Consider the following 16,878-nt stretch of genomic DNA (forward strand, 5'->3'; position numbering starts at 1 on the left):
GTACTATATTAATTTTTTTTAAGTTATTTGTATATGAATTGTTGTATTTCCTCTGAACATCATTCTGGTGTAATAAAAGGTTGATTTTAAAATACTGCAATAAAAAAAAATAAAATAAATTAAAAAAAAATAAAATACTGCCATAAATAGGGGGGGCTGAGTTGGAAAGAAATGAAAACCCCAAGAAGGAAGAGTCCCACAGTATGTCCTCAATGAATGCTCACTGAATTAACAACTAAGCTGATCAACGACCCAGCTACTTTCTGCATGTAAGAATGCATGATTGATTTAAGAAAAAAAACTTAAAAAGGAAAAGAAACAACCTGGAAGATAAAATTCCAACCAGATAGCTTTAAAAAAAAATTTGCTGAAGTACAGTTGATTTACACTGTGTTAATTTCTGTGACACAGCAGTGACTCGGCTATCCATATATGCTCTTTTTCATATTCTTTCCCACTACGATTTATCATAGGATATTGGTGCATTTCCCTGTGCTATACCACAGAACCATGCTATTTCTCCTTCCGATATATAACACTTTGCACCTGCTAATCCCAAACTCCTTACCCTTCCCTCTCCTCCCCCCTCCCCTTGGCAACCACAAGTCTGTTCTCTATGTCTGTGAGTCTATTCCTGTTTTGTCGATAAGCTCAGGTCTGTCATATTTTTAGATTCACATATAAGTAATGCCACCTGGCGTTTCTTTCGGACTGACTTCGCTTACTACGGCCATCTCTAGGTCCATCCTTCTTGCTACACACGGTACATTTCATTCTATTTTATGGCTCGTATTTCACAGCATACATGCACCACATCTTCTTTACCCGTTCATCTTCAGCGGGCACTGAGCTTATTTCCATGTCCTGGCTATTGTAAACAGTGCTACTATGAACAGTGAGGTGCATGTATCTTTTCAAATTAAAGTTCTGTCTGCCACTTAGATAGCTTTTAATTCAGCAATTCTACTTCCAGCCTAGAGAAATATACCCACAAGTGAGTCCAGGAGGCATCAAAGACAAAGATGTCTGCTGCAGCACTATTTATGTTTGAGAAACTGTGGAAGCAACTTAAATGTGCTTCTAAGAAGAGGGGCTAAAAAAAATATAGCTGTAACCTATGTAATACAATATGATAGTAAAAGAATTATGTATTATCACTGTTGACAGTTTAAAAAGCAATCTGCAGAACAATAAATCTATCTAGTGTGACTCCGTTTACAACCCCTGACAGGAGGGCACTGGGACCCACCCAAATAGGTACCCACATCCAAAGATGACGCTGCAGCAGAGACGGAGGAGGGGTGCGAGCATGTTAAAGATCAAATCCCATACCCGCCGGGTGGCCGCCCCACAGACTGGAGAGTGATAACACCAAGGAAGCCCTCCCACTGTTGCAGAGGTTCTAAACCCCACGTCAGGCTTCCCAGCTTGGGGCTCCAAAAAAGGGACTGGCAATCCCCAGGGAATCTGACTTTGAAGGCTAGTAGGATTTGATTACAGGACTTACACAGGACTGGGGGAAACAAGACCCAGGGGAAAGGAGCAGTGACCCCGCAGGAGACTGAACCAGACCTACTTGCTAGCGTTGGAGGGTCTCCTGTGCAGGCCTGGGTCAGCAGGGGCTCGCCATGGGGAGGGGGCACTGGCAGCAGCAGGCGGGGAAGGGGCCCCTTGGTGTGAAGCCCTCTTGGAGGTCGCCACTAACTGCACCATAGAGCCCACAGACCCAGGGCTGGGCTGCTTCAGGCGCCCACCCTTACGGCAGAGAGTGAAGGACTAAAGAGCCTCTTAATGAAAGGGAAAGAGGAGACCTGGAAACGGCTGGCTTAAAACTCAACATTCAAAAAACTAAGATCATGGCATCCGGTCCCATCACTTCATGGCAAACAGATGGGGAAACAATGGAAACAGTGACAGACTTTATTTTCTTGGACTCCAAAATCACTGCAGATGGTGATTGCAGCCATGATATTAGGACGCTTGCTCCTTGGAAGGAAAGCCATGACCAACCTCGACAGCATATTAAAAAGTAGAGACATTACTTTGCTGACAAAGGTCCGTCTAGTCAAGGCTATGGTTTTTCCAGTAGTCATGTATGGATGTGAGAGTTGGGACTATAAAGAAAGCTGAGCACTGAAGAATTGATGCTTTTGAACTGTAGCCCAAGAGACCCTTAGGCTACAAGGAGATCCAACTAGTCCATCCTAAAGGAGATCAGTCCTGAATATTCATTGGAAGGACTGATGTTGAAGCTGAAACTCCAATACTTTGGCCACTTGATGTGAAGAACTGACTAACTGGAAAAGACTCTGATGCTGGGAAAGATTGAGGGCAGGAGGAGAAGGGGATGACAGAGAATGAGATGGTTGGATGCCATCACCAACTGGATGGATACGAGTGTGAGCAAGCTCTGGGAGTTGGTGATGGACAGGGAGGCCTGGTGTGCTGTGGTACGTGGGGTCGCGGAGAGTCAACATGACTGAGCGACTGAACTGAACTGAAACTACCAACAGGGAGGGGGACGACTCCAGCCGTCGGCTGACACAGGATTAAAGCTTTGCTGCCCACAGCCCTGCCACCAGAGCAAGACACAGTTTTTTCCAGTCCCTCACATCTGGAACTTTACACAACCCCCCTAGGCTCCTCCATCAGAGGGCAGACAGAAGAAGCAAGAAGAACTGCAATCCTACAATGGCTAGAGCAAAAATCACATTACAGAAAGTTCATCAGGATGAAAAAGCGAAAAGTTATGTCCCTGATACAGGGGCAAGATAAAACCCCAGAAAAACAACTAAAGTAGAGACAGGCAATCTTCCAGAAAAAGAATTCAGAATAATAATAGTGAAGATGATCCAGGATCTCAGGAAAACAATGGAGAAGATTGTCTACCAAAGACCTATAAGAACTAACGAACAAACATGCATAAAATGCTAGAAGAAATGGACGGCAGGACAACAGAGGCAGAAGAGTGGGTACACGGCCTGGAGGACACGGCGGTGGAGATCGCTGCAGCAGAACAGAACGCAGAAGAAAAAATGAAGGGGGGAAAAAAGACAGCTGAAGAGAGCTCTGGGACAACATGAAAGGCACCAACATTCACATTATAGGGATCCCAGAAAGAAGAGGGAGAGAAAGGACCCGAGAAAACAGCTGAAGAGGTAATAGCTGAAAACTTTCCTAACATGGGAAAAGCAACAGTCAACCAAGGCCAGGAAGTAGAAAATCCCAGGCAGAAAAACCCTAAGGAGGAACATGCTGAGACAGAGGAATCAAACTGACAAAAATTAAAGACAGAGATAAAACACTAAAAGCAACACGGGAAAAACAACAAATAACATACAAGGGAACTCCCATAATGTTATCAGCTGATTTCTCAACAGAAACTCTACAAGCCAGAAGGGAATGGCAAGATATATAAAGTCTATCTATATCTACATGTCGGAGAAGGCAACGGCACCCACTCCAGTGCTCCTGCCTGGAAAATCCATGGATGGAGGAGCCTGGTGGGCTGCAGTCCATGCGGTCGCGAAGAGTCGGACACAACTGAGCGACTTCACTTTCACTTTTCACGTTCATACACTGGAGAAGGAAATGGCAACCCAGTCCAGTATTCTTGCCTGGAGAATCCCAGGGACGGGGGAGCCTGGTGGGCTGCCGTCTGTGGGGTCACACAGAGTCGGACACGTCTGAAGCGCCTTAGCAGCAGCAGCATATCTATATACACAGGGATGAAAGAGAAGAACCTACAACTAAGAATACTCTACCCAGCAAGATTCTCACTCAGATTTGATGCAGAAGTCAAAAGCTTTCCAGAGAAGCAAAAGTTAAAAGAGAATTCAGTACCACCAAACCAGCTTTACAACAAATACTAAAGGAACTCCTCTGAGCAGGAAATGCAAGGGAAAGACCTACACAAAATAAACCCAAAACTATCAAGAAAATGGTAAAAGGGACATACATATCACTAATTACTTTAAACATAACTGGAGTAAATGCAGGAACCAGAACGCAAAGACTGGCTGGGGAGATGAAACACACGTTCACGTCTGCACTTTCCCTCATCACCACTCTACTCAACACCCCAAATTCTATGCGTTTATTCTGGTAGGTTAATCAAGGCTTGCAGTTGTAGTGACCTTTTATTTTTTGTTTGGCTACTGACTGTGACAACTGAGAAACATCTTCCACTGCTGTGACTGCTGCTTAATACAATAATTGATTTATGATTGGTCAACAGAAAATAACAAAATTCTTTATCACTAAAACTATCATTTAATAGAAAACCTGTAACCACTTTTTAAAATCCAGATGCATATCAGAATTATCTTGGAATTTTTTGAAAAAACACAATGGCCCAGATATTGCTTTTGTTTTCATCAAAGCTTAGGAAAAAACAACAACAACCACCACCCAAAATTCGTTATCATACAGATCAGATTTTATTATATTGTGATTAAGTTAAAATAACAACAACAACAAAAAGATAATCATAAATGTAAAGCCTAGCAGCTATAAAATTTCTAGAGAAAATGCAGAAGAAAATCTTTGTGACCATGGATTAGGTAAAGACTTTTAGATACAACATCAAAAGCATGACTTATAATATTCAAAAAAGATAAATTAGACTTCATCAAAATAAAAAAAAGATTCTGCTCTTCAAGAGACACTGCTAAAAGAATGAAAAGCCACAGATTGGGAGAAAATATTTGGAAACCACTTATCTAATAGCGAACATGTATCTAGAATATATAAAGAACTGTTAAAACTCAAGAGTAAGAACGCAAACAACTCAACAACAGCAAAGAAAAAAGTCAAAAGATTTGAACAGGTGCTTCATCAAAGATGTAATATGAATGACAAGTAAGCACATGTAAAGTTGTAAAAACAACTCTCTGGTAAAATCAATCAAGAAAAAAGGGGAGATGACACAAATAATATAATCTTAGAAATGAAAATAAGCTATAACTAGAGATGCTTCAACATTAAAAATATAAAACAGTTATTCTGAGCAGCTATATGCCAATAAATGTGAAAACTTGAAGTCAAATTCTTAGAAAAATATAACTTACTAAAACTGAAAGTCAATTAGCCAAAAAAAAAAAAAAAATCTGAATAGCCTTTTAACCATTAAAGAAATTAAATCAGTAGTTTAAAAGCTTTCTAAGCCCTGGCAGTTTTACTGATGAATTCTATAAGCATTCAAGGACCAAATAATTTAAATTTTACATCAATTATTACAGAAAGTAGAAATGGAGGGGCTTTCCTTCCAACTCATTTTATGAAGCTAGCATAACCCTGATTACAAAACTTAAGAAAATTTAAAGTCAGTCTTCTCATGAACACAGATGGAAAATTCCTAAACAAAACATTAGCAAACTGAATTTAAAATGTATATGCGAATCATGATTAGACTGGGTTTAGCCCCATAATCTGTGGGATGTAGCATGGCGTGCTATAGTCCACAGAGTCTCAAAGAACTGGACACGACTTAGCGACTGAATAAGAAAAAACCAAGAATCAAGATGAGCTTACAAATAAATCTAATTCACCACACTAACTGATTAAAAGAGAGATATCACATTTTAGTATATTTTTTTTTAAGTGATTAAAAACCCAACATCTGCTGAATCTAAGTTTCCTTCTAACTAGGAACAGAAGAGAAGGCCTTGTTGAAAGCATTCCTGTAAGACGAGGAACAAGACATCACTGCCTGCTCCCACCACTTCTGTTACACTCTGTACTGAAGATTCCAGCCAGCACAGAAAGGCAAGACAAAAACATAAGGACTGGAAAAAAATTTTAAATGAATATATAGTGAAACCATTAGAATTAATAGAGAGAGAATTCTCCCAGAGTTATGAAAATAAAAACAAAAAATTTTAAAATGAGACATTATTAAACCTAAAAGCTTTTGTACAGCCAAAGAAACCATAAATAAAAACAACCCACAGAACAGGAAAAAACATCTGCAAACCATGTGACTCATAAGAGATTAATCTCCAAAATTTACAAACAGCTTATGAGGCTCAATATTAAAACACACACACACACACAATGAAAAAACTGCCTGAAGACCTAAACAGACATTTCTCCAAAGATATACCAATGGCTAAGATGCACATGAAAAGATGTTCAATACCATTAATTATCAGAGAAATGGAAATGAAAACTATAATGAGGTATCACCTCATACAGGTCAGAAGGGAGAGGGTGTGGAGAAAAGGGAACCCTCTTGCATTGTTGGTAGGACTGTAAATAGATATAGCCACTATAAAGAACAGTATGGAGACTGCTTAAAACACTAGGAGTAAACCCAGCATATGACCCCACGGTCCCACTACTGGGCATGCGCCATGATAAAACCATACCTGGAAAAGACACGTGCAGCCCTATGCTCACAGCAGCACCATTCACTACAGCTGGGACATGGGGGCAACCCACGTGCCCATCAACGGGTGAACAGATCAACAGCATGTGCCACATACATAGGGTGGAATATTACTAAGCCATAAAAAGTGTTTGAGCCAGTTCTAGGGAGGTGGGTGAATCTGGAGCCTGTTATACAGAGTGAAGTAAGTCAGAAAGAGAAAATCAAGTATCATACATTGATGCATATACAGAACCTGGCAAGATGGCGCTGATAAACAGACTTGTGGACATGGGAGGGCGGCCAGGGGAAGGAGAGGGCGGGGCGAGTGGAGAGCAGCGCTGAGACATGCACACTGCCGCGTGTAACACAGCCAGCCAGTGGGAACTTGCTGTATGACTGAGGGAGCTCAAACTGGTGCTATGTGACCATCTAGAGGGGTAGGATGCGGTCAGGGGTGGGAGGTGGGAGCAAGGGCCAAGAGGGAGGGGACACATGTATACCGATGACTGAGTCTGTTGATGCATGGCCGAAGCCAACATAATATTTAAAGTAATTATCCTTCAATTAAAAATAAGTATTTTTAATTAAAAAAATTTCAAAAAGAACTACAATGAGGTATCACCTCACATTAGTCAAAATGGCCATGATTCAAAGTCTACAAACAGTAAATGTTCGAGCGAGTGTGGAGAACAGGGAACCCTCCTACACTGTTGGTGGGAATGTAAATTGATATAACCACTGGGGAGAAGTGTATGGAAGTTCCTTTAAAAAAAAACAGAGCTAACGTATGATTCAGCAACTCCACTCCTGCACACGTATCTGCAGAAAACGATGGTTTGAAAGGATCCATGCACCCCAATGCTCACTGCAGTGCTGCTTACAGCAGCCGAGCCATGGAGAGCACCTAGATGCCATCAACAGAGTGGATAAAGAAGGAGTGGCGCACACATCCAATGGAGCATTACTCAGCCACTCAACAGGATGAAATACGGCCATCTGGAAGAAGCAAACATAATGCTGTAAAGCAATTATCCTTCAATTAAAAATAAATATTTTTAATTAAAACATTTTCAAAAAGAACTACAATGAGGTACACTGTGACCAACCTAGACAGCATAGTAAATAGACAGCAGAGACGTTACTTTGCCAACAAAAGTCTGTCTAGTGAAAGCTATGGTTTTTCCAGTGGTCATGTATCGACGTGAGAGTTGGACTATAATGAAAGCTGAGCGCCAAAGAACTGATGCTTTTGAACTGCGGTATTGGAGAAGACTCTTGAGAGCCCCTTGGACTACAAGCAGATCCAACCAGTCCATCTTGAAGGATATCAGTCCTGAATATTCACTGGAAGGACTGATGCCGAAGCTGAAACTTCAATACTCTGGCTATCTGATGCAAAGAACTGACTCCTTGGAAAAGACTCTGATGCTGGGAAAGATTGAGCCCAGGAGGATGAAACGACAGAGGCTGAGATGGCCGGATGGCATCACCGACTCGATGGACACAATGTTGAGCTCCAGGAGTTGGTGATGGACAGGGAAGCCTGGAATGCTGCAGTCCATGGGGTCACAAAGAGTCAGACACGACTGAGCGACTGAACTGAACTGAATGCCATTTGCAGCAACATGGATGGACCTAGAGATATCATACTGAGTGAAGTCAGAGAAAGACAGCCATAATGTAACGGCCAAAATGTAAGAAACAAGGATGCAAACGAGCTTAAACAGAACAGAAACAGACTCACGGACTTAGAAAGCAAACTTACGGTTACCCAAGGGAAAAGGTGGGACCGGGAATAAACTGGGAGCCTGGGATTGACAGGTACATACCACTGTATTTTAAATAGATAGATAGTCAACAAGTATCTACTATATAGCACAGGGAACTTGGCTCAATATTCTGTAATAACGGGAAAAGAATTAGAAAAAGAATAGGCATAACTGAATCACTCTGCTGTACACCTGAAACTAACACATTATTAACTACACTCCAATATAAAGTAAATTTAAAAAAATGCAATCCCTATAAAAAATAAGAGTGCTGGATTTAAACCATACCTATAGACAAGATCACTTGCATTTCTATATACCAGCAGAGTTGGAAAGCAAAACTTTAGTATACTCTTTTCAAGTAGCATCAAAGAATGTTAAGTACTGGGAAACAAATCACATGGAAATTATGCTGCATTTCAGCAGAAAGAATTAAAAACCTAAGTAGATGGAAAAATTTTCTGTTTATGAATTATGAGACTCCGTGCCCTCAAGATATGATTTTTTGGACTTCCCTGGTGGCTCATAAAGAGTTCACCTGCCAATGCAGGAGATGCGGGTTCAATCCAAAGTCCACAAAATCCCATGTGCCACAGAGCAGCTAAGCCCATCTGCCACAGCCACTGAGCCTGCGCTGCAGAGCCAGGAGCTGCAGGCACTGAGGGCTCTGCTCCACAACAAAAGAAGGCCGCCCGCCACAACTGGAGACACGCCCGCACAGCAACAAAGATCTGGCATAGCCAAAAATAAACTCATTTTTTAAAAAGATAAATTCCCCCTAAATCCATTCATGAAGCAAACGCAATTCCAATTTTAAACAGCCAACAGGCTTTTTGTTTCTTATATGTATAACCTAACAATTAACTTTAAAATATATGTTGAAGGTCAAAAGGACCACAGATAATTCACAACAATCTGAAAGGCCAAGAACAAAGGTGAAGGAAACTTGATCCTTATTATAAACTTCATATGACACTTAAGTGTCAATTCCAGGAGGCCCAAAGGCCTGAACTCTAAAAGGCAAAACTAAATCGTCAGTAGACAATTTAAGCATTGAACCGTGGGGCAGGGATGAATTTCATAAACAAGATACAAGGAGTGAAAACTACAAAGGAAAACACTGGTGAATATACAATATCATGAAGAGAATAAAAAGGTAAGCCATGAACTAAGAGTATGCTCGCAAAACATATAAGCAAAAAAGATTGACATCATGAATCTATGAAGAATTCCTATTAATGAGAAAAGACAAGAGAAAACAAATACATTTATGAACCCAATTTCAAAAAATGAGGCACCCATAAAAATATAAGATCATGTTTAATGTCATTAATCAATGCAGAAGCATAAAGTCATATTGCGCAAGAATTTCCTACCTACCTGACCAGTGAGATGCTACCACATAGCAGCAAGGATGTGGAATGTCAGTTATTCCCATCCAATCAGTGCTGCTGGTACTGGACCATGCGGTATGGCCTCCTGAAGCTGACTAGGAGCCTCCGCACGACCATGCACACCTACCGTATCAGCCGTGAGCCTAAAGAAGCTCTCGCACACGTGCACTAGGGACACATCACCAATGTCACCCCCAGCCTGTCACTCCCAAAAGGGGAGCGATAAACAATCCCTGGTGGCTCAGACAGTAAAGCGTCTGCCTAACGCGGGAGACCCAGGTTTGATCCCCGGGTTGGGAAGATCCCCTGGAGAAGGAAATGGCAACCCACTCCAGTATTCCTGCCTGGAAAATCTCATGGATGGAGGAGCGTGATAGGCTACAGTCCATGGAGTTGCAAAGAGTCAGACACGACTGAGCGACTTCACTTTTTGCTTTACACAGTCCAAATGACTACCAGCAGCAGAATAAATACATAAATATATAGCTGTACCGAGAGGAAATGAAGGAACTGGAGCCCTCTTCCTCCATTCCTGGCGTTCCCCCCCTCTCCACAGCACCTTCCCCACCCAAAACCAATCCGTGTGTGTATCTGAGAGCCATGGGCTTGAACCCCAACAGATAACTTATTCAATTTCATGGGGGAAATGAGTCACATTAATCTACTTACAGAAAACTGTAGTGTATACCTCTGAAATGTGACATGCCAGACACATGTCAAGTAGTACTGGGAGGTTCTGGGTGCTTCTACCTGTGACTGGTTACAAATGACACTCTAACCTGCTCGGATGAATACCTGCTGGAAAGACACTCACAGAGCCCAGTCTCTCAGGATGCATGACCACGCTATTTGCACAGTGGAGAGCTGTGAGGCAGCTTCTCTCTCCATCCTTCTGAAGCTACCTGCCCACGTTCCTTGGCATTTTTCTGAGAGTCTGATCACTCCCAAGCTTCTCTTGGAGGACTAGCTTTCTCTGCTTCTACGTTCCCCAACAACCTGGGCTTGCATGTAGCATCAACTCAAGACCTGCCGCTGTATGATCTTCTAACTCCAGAGTCTAATGTAACCTTACACTAGTCATGTTCCAGTAAACATGTATTTAACTCTTTACTGGGTCTTAACTTCCTGAACCTGAAAATTGAGAGCACCATTTCACAGACATTAAGATTAAGCAAAATGATAACACATACAGAGTTTAACAATATCTGGTACACAGTAAGGATTCAACAGTATCACTGTTAGCAAAGTATGTTCTGTTGCAAGGTTATTACCATAATGTGATTTTGATTCTACAAAACAAACAGAGAAATGGTGGGGATACAAGAGTTGAAATCACACTGACTCAAAATTGACTGCTTCCAATTCCTTAACGCATTCTATTCTATAGCACAGTGTAAACACCACGGAATGCAAGGCAGACTGGCATCAAAACTAACAGAAATTCAGCCTGGTGCATGAGGCCTATTCACACCTAGTTCTTTCATAGTTTCATTCTGGCCATGTGCTCTCTGCCTTGGAAAACCCCATCGCATGGGCTAATCTTTATGCATTCGTGCAATAATTCACCAACTCTAACCCTCCCTTATGCAGGTGAGGAAGCAACAGTTAGAACTGGACATGGAACAACAGACTGGTTCCAAATAGGAAAAGGAGTCCCTCAAGGCTGTATATTGTCACCCTTATTATTTATAAGCACAGTACATCATGACAAACGCTGGGCTGGAAGAAGCACAAGCTGGAATCAAGAGTGCCTGGAGAAATATCAATAACCTCAGATGTGCAGATGACACCACCCTTATGGTAGAAAGTGAAGAGGAACTAAAAAGCCTCTTGATGAAAGTGAAAGAGGAGAGTGAAAAAGTTGGCTTAAAGCTCAACATTCAGAAAACGAAGATCGTCGCATCTGGTCCCATCACTTCATGGGAAATAGATGGGAAACAGTGGAAACAGTGTCAGACTTTATTTCTGGGGGCTTCAAAATCACTGCAGATAGTGATGGCAGCCATGAAATTAAAAGACGCTTACTCCTTGGAAGAAAAGTTATGACCAACCTAGATAGCATATTCAAAAGCAGAGACATTACTTTGCCAACAAAGGTCCGTCTAGTCAAGGCAATGGTTTTTCCAGTGGTCATGTATGGATGTGACAGTTGGACTGTGAAGAAAGCTGAACGCCAAAGAATTGATGCTTTTGAACTGTGGTGTTGGAGAAGACTCTTGAGAGTCCCTTGGACTGCAAAGAGATCCAACTGGTCCATCCTAAAGGAGATCAGTCCTGGGTGTTCACTGGAAGGACTGATGCTAAAGCTGAAACGCCAATACTTTGGGCACCTCATGCGAAGAGTTGACTCACTGGAAAAGACTCTGATGCTAGGAGGGATTGGGGGCAGGAGGAGAAGGGGACAACAGAGGATGAGATTGCTGGATGGCATCACGGACTCGATGGACATGAGTTTGGGTAAACTCCAGGAGTTGGTGATGGACAGGGAGGCCTGGAGTGCTGCGATTCATGGGGTTGCAAAGAGTCAGACACGACTGGGCAACTGAACTGAACTGAACTGAGCCCTCCCTTGTATCCGCTACCACAAAGTTACTGTCACCTTGTTTTTAAGACAAAATCCTATGCTTACTCTAATGTTTGAGTATTCAGAATTTAATGTCTTAATTATATTAGCATTTTTACTAGGATTATAATTTTTGTTAGTGCTCTGGGCCATTGTGAATGTTTTTTTTTTTCCTATAAGTTCTGTTACCTCTAGTGTGGAAAACACAGGGTTTTTCAGAGATGCCTATTTCATGTAAAAACAAAAATACTTGCTTTCCAATTCTTAAAAGTAGGAATCTTATCAGCTCAATCAGTCCACCAAGAATACAGGTTGGCTGAATCAAGACAAGGGTAATGTGTTATGGACGTGGCCACACAGGTACATCCACAGCAGGGACTATGGATAGCAACAGTTTCAAAGCGGGAAGCTCTTCAAAGTACCTACCCTCAAGGAAGAGACTGGTCTATCAGATCAGGGTCTGAGTGGCGGTTTGCATGATCAGCACGCTCCTGCTACAACCTTCAAAGACAGGTCAACCTCCTGCTCAGACTCTCCAATTCCTCCCCAATACACAGAGAAGAAAATACAAATTCTCCAGCACGGCCCACGGAACTCATCTCATCTCCCGCCACTTCTGCTCCCCGCCACGCGCTCCTGCCGCTCAGGCCTCTCTGTGGTTCCTGCACTGTGCCCAGCATGCTCCCTCTCCCGTACCTGGGCCACTCCCGGTGCCACGCCGGGGGAACTCACAAATGAATCCCTCTCTCACGTCACTCAGGTCTCCATTTAAAATGTCACCTTCTAAGAGACAGCTTCCCTGAAGGTGCTTAGACAGTACTACTCTTTATCACTTCCTGTCTCTTCACTTCTCTTTAGAGCACTTACTGCTCTCTTGACAATTTTTGTTTGTTTCAGTTCAGTTCAGTCGCTCAGTTGTGTCCGACTCTTTGCGACCCCATGAATTGCAGCACACCAGGCCTCCCTGTCCATCACCAACTCCCGGAGTTCACTCAGACTCATGTCCATCGAGTCCGTGATGCCATCCAGCCATCGCATCCTCTGTTGTCCCCTTCTCCTCCTGCCCACAATCCCTCCCAGCATCAGACTCTTTTCCAATGAGTCAACTCTTCACTTGAGGTGGCCAAACTACTGGAGTTTCAGCTTTAGCATCATTCCTTCCAAAGAAATCCCAGGGCTGATCTCCTTCAGAATGGACTGGTTGGATCTCCTTGCAGTCCAAGGGACTCTCAAGAGTCTTCTCCAACACCACAGTTCAAAAGCATCAATTCTTTGGTGCTCTGCCTTCTTCACAGTCCAACTCTCACATCCATACATGACCACAGGAAAACCATAGCCTTGACTAGACGGACCTTAGTCAGCAAAGTAATGCCTCTGCTTTTGAATATACTATCTAGGTTGGTCATAACTTTTCTTCCAAGGAGTAAGCGTCTTTTAATTTCATGGCTGCAATCACCATCTGCAGTGATTTTGGAGCCCAAAAAAATAAAGTCTGACACCGTTTCCACTGTTTCCCCATCTATTTCTCATGAAGTGATGGGACTGGATGCCGTGATCTTCGTTTTCTGAATGTTAAGCTTTAGGCCAACTTTTTCACTCTCCACTTTCACTTTCATCAAGAGGCTTTCTAGTTCCTCTTCACTTTCTGCCGTGAGGGTGGTGTCATCTGCTTATGTGAGGTTATTGATATTTTTCCTGGCACTCTTGATTCCAGCTTGTTTCTTCCAGCCCAGCGTTTCTCATGATGTACTCTGCATAGAAGTTAAATAAGCAGGGTGACAATATACAGCCTTGACAGACTCCTTTTCCTATTTGGAACCAGTCTGTTGTTCCATGTCCAGTTCTAACTGTTGCTTCCTCACCTGCATACAGTCTGGTATTCCCATCTCTTTCAGAATCTTCCAGTTTATTGTGATCCACACAGTCAAAGGCTTTGGCATAGTCAATAAAGCAGAAATAGATGTTTTTCTGGAACTCTCTTGCTTTTTCCATGAACCAGCAGATACTGGCAATTTGATCTCTGGTTCCTCTGCCTTTTCTAAAACCAGCTTGAACATCAGGAAGTTCACGGTTCACGTATTGCTGAAGCCTGGCTTGGAGAATTTTCAGCATTACTTTACTAGCATGTGAGATGAGTGATATGATTTGTTTGTTTAGATGTTGGTTATTTCCCAATAGAATAGAGTTTTCATACGAGGAGAGTATCTTAAAAACCAGAATGAGGCCTAGCACACAGTAGGCACTCATTAAGTATCTGTTATATAGATGAATGGATATTTATGAAGTATCTTCAATCTATTAGGAAACAACTATAATTTGATTTACTAGTAATACTTTACCTGACTTCCAGTTAAATATAGCAAATACAGGCATTTATTATCTCTCTTTCTTCAACAAATCACATTTAAGTATGAGTGAGGGATTAAAAAAAAAAGTACAAATCCACAAGGGCAAAGATAGTAGTCAAGGAGATGACAGCGGATCACAAATACTAACAAACTCTAGGAAGATGGAAAGCAGATGGTGGAGAGGAAACTGACTCAGCATAAAGAACAAAGCCGAACTCCAAATGACTACGGAGGGGAATACTAATGAGAAATCAGCTAGCTGCCACCCCAGAGCCCTGGAAGGGCTCAGTACTAGATCTCACAGTCCTGCAGAAGGCTGGGCTGAGAGACACACGGAGAATCAGGGGCTGGCTGAACACCTGTCATGCAGCCTCGTGACTCACCAAGGACCATCATCTCGTCACTTCCCTGGGGGAGAGTGTAGCCACCACGCCCCAGACCAGATACAGAATCATCTTCACAGTGAGGGGGGAGACCCCGTCCTCACAGTGCAACGAGGGACACTAAGTACTGAGCCTCAGACCCTCACCTTGTGCCCCAGCTTTGAAAATGCTGCAGACAAGGCATGAAGCTCTGCCCCCCCACCACCCAACCCACCGCCAAACTGAAGAATTCTTGCTCAGAAAACCTGAATGGACTTGAAAAAGAACCCTATGAATACTGACATCTGGGGCACTCTCCAAACAAAGTATGTGGGTGCCCATCTAATCACCCCAAAGTAAAATCAAACTGGAAGCTGACAAGACTTCCTCTTGCACAAAACATGTTTGTCTTTGCTTTCAGTTTTAAGTGCTTCACTTTAAAAATGTGAGCCAACAATAAGGATCATTAGCCATGTGAGAAAAATATTCCTTATAGAATAAGGGAACTAAAAGAGACAAAAAGGAATTTGGATAAAACAGCGTCTATGGAAGCAGCAAAAGAAAACTAAACAGCAAGAAACTGGAATCATCACCCTCACTAGAAAGGACAGACTACCTCATCCACGAGACAAGGAAAACTCGCCAGGTAGTTCCATCCTGTTCAGCTAAACCTGCTCCCGCAAAAGTGGAAACAAAGACAAAACGGGAAAGGGTTAACTCTTCAGACCAAAAAAAAAAGAATACGGGAGCAAAGGAAAACAGGCCACAGTGGCTCACCAAAAGCAAGAAACTAAAGAAGGTTTACCTGCAGAAAATGGAGAACTGAGAGAGGAGAGTCCAGCCTCTGATGAAGCGGGAGAGAAAGGGGCCAACGCTGCGGGGCGTCACACACCAAGTCGTAGAGGTCCCTGTTTCACTTCATGAGAAAGGCGGAGGAATAGTTACCAGCTATTTTGTAAACACAGGGTTTAAAAAAAAAAAAAGCAGTTCTAGAAACATTTTTAAGGAGGGAATCCCACCATACACAGTCTTTCAAGGGTAAATGTTTTCTTTTTTTTTTGAGTGGTGCATCATCTGTTGTTGCTTATTTTTCGATACAACCTGAAAACAGCAGAATATTGAGTGCAGGACGCTTTGACTGTCTTGGGTGGCAGCTCAGTGTGCCACGGAGGGGGGTCCTTTTCATTTCCTATTATATAAAGCACACCAAATGACAACTTGGGACCGCCAGTTTTGTGCACTTAATATGCCTTTAACATTTAAAATTATTTCTGTTCTCATTTTGTTTTCAGTAAAATTGTTTCCTCAAGAAAACAACTTCTTGACCTTGGCTCTGCCTGTCCGAGCTGCCTGCTCTCTGCAGCTCCTTTGGCCATGGCAGTCCATTTTCCCAGTAACTGCTAATAGGCTGTGAAAGACTGAAAACCTGAACAGGTACCTGATGCTACATTGTGAACCAGTGGGGCTTACAATTTAACAGTTTAGCAACATTTGAAGATACTGGCATTTGATATCCTCTTAATATCAGGTCAGTTTTCATTCCAATCCCAAAGAAAGGCAATGCCAAAGAATGCTCAAACTACCGCACAATTGCACTCATCTCACTCGCTAGTAAAGTAATGCTCAAAATTCTCCAAGCCAGGCTTCAGCAATACGTGAACCGTGAACTTCCTGATGTTCAAGCTGGTTTTAGAAAAGGCAGAGGAACCAGAGATCAAATTGCCAACATCCGCTGGATCATGGAAAAAGCAAGAGAGTTCCAGAGTAACATCTATTTTTGCTTTATTGACTATGCCAAAGCCTTTGACTGTGTGGATCACAATAAACTGTGGAAGATTCTGAGAGAGATGGGAATACAGACCACCTGACCTGCCTCTTGAGAAACCTATATGCAGGTCAGGAAGCAGCAGTTAGAACTGGACATGGAACAACAGACTGGTTCCAAATAGGAAAAGGAGTCTGTCAAGGCTGTATATTGTCACCCTGCTTATTTAACTTCTATGCAGAGTACATCATGAGAAACGCTGGACTGGAAGAAACACAAGCTGGAATCAAGAGTGCCGGGAGAAATA

At 42.5% G+C, this 16,878-nt stretch overlaps 1 protein-coding gene across 16 annotated transcripts in view; it reads right to left on the reverse strand.

Moving 5' to 3' along the window:
• The window catches only part of NR2C2 (nuclear receptor subfamily 2 group C member 2), a 115,920-nt gene that overhangs the window by 73,282 nt on the left and 25,760 nt on the right, over positions 1–16,878 (reverse strand). For 2 of the 16 annotated variants that reach the window (XM_060402687.1, XM_060402686.1), the window contains exon 3: positions 15,612–15,722. The exons of the other annotated variants lie outside the window; for them this stretch is intronic. The gene's annotated coding sequence lies outside the window, so the exon portion shown is untranslated. The remainder of the gene's footprint in view (positions 1–15,611; positions 15,723–16,878) is intronic. 16 annotated transcript variants of the gene reach the window in all.

Source organism: Ovis aries, chromosome 19 (assembly GCF_016772045.2).
Source record: "Ovis aries strain OAR_USU_Benz2616 breed Rambouillet chromosome 19, ARS-UI_Ramb_v3.0, whole genome shotgun sequence".
NCBI lineage: Eukaryota > Metazoa > Chordata > Mammalia > Artiodactyla > Bovidae > Ovis > Ovis aries.